Here is a 533-nt window from a genome sequence, read left to right as displayed (position 1 = left end):
GTGAAACCCCGTCTCTACTAAAACTACAAAAAATTAGCTGGGCATGGTGGTACGTGCCTGTAATCCCAGCTACTCAGGAGGCTGAGGCAGGAGAATTGCCTGAACCCAGGAGGCGGAGGTTGCGGTGAGCCGAGATCGCGCCATTGCACTCCAGCCTGGGTAACAAGAGTGAAACTCTGTCTCAAAAAAAAATAAAAATAAAAAAAATAAAAAAATAAAAATGTTCTGTGCCTCCAGTGAAAACGGGGAGAATGCAGGCTGGAGAAGCTGTGGTTTTGGCCAGTTACTTTACAGTATCTAGTTGGCTCAAGGGCCTGAGAGTCACTCCCTCTCCTCTCCCTCATCTCCTCCTACCGTGTCTAATACTCAGGGTCCCCAGCTTGGGGCTGGTAGAGGCTGGACCCTGGGTCTGGCTGGAGGTGGCTTGCTGGGCCTCCCCTCCACAGGGGGAATGTGCACAAGTCTGCTCCATTATTGACATCAGATTAGGGTCCCCTGGGTCCCTACTCTAAGCTTCCTGTAGGATCCAGGCA

This window comes from Cebus imitator, unplaced genomic scaffold, assembly GCF_001604975.1.
Source record: "Cebus imitator isolate Cc_AM_T3 unplaced genomic scaffold, Cebus_imitator-1.0 Scaffold266, whole genome shotgun sequence".
NCBI classification, from domain to species: Eukaryota; Metazoa; Chordata; class Mammalia; order Primates; family Cebidae; genus Cebus; species Cebus imitator.
Note: the sequence above shows the minus strand (reverse complement) of the source record.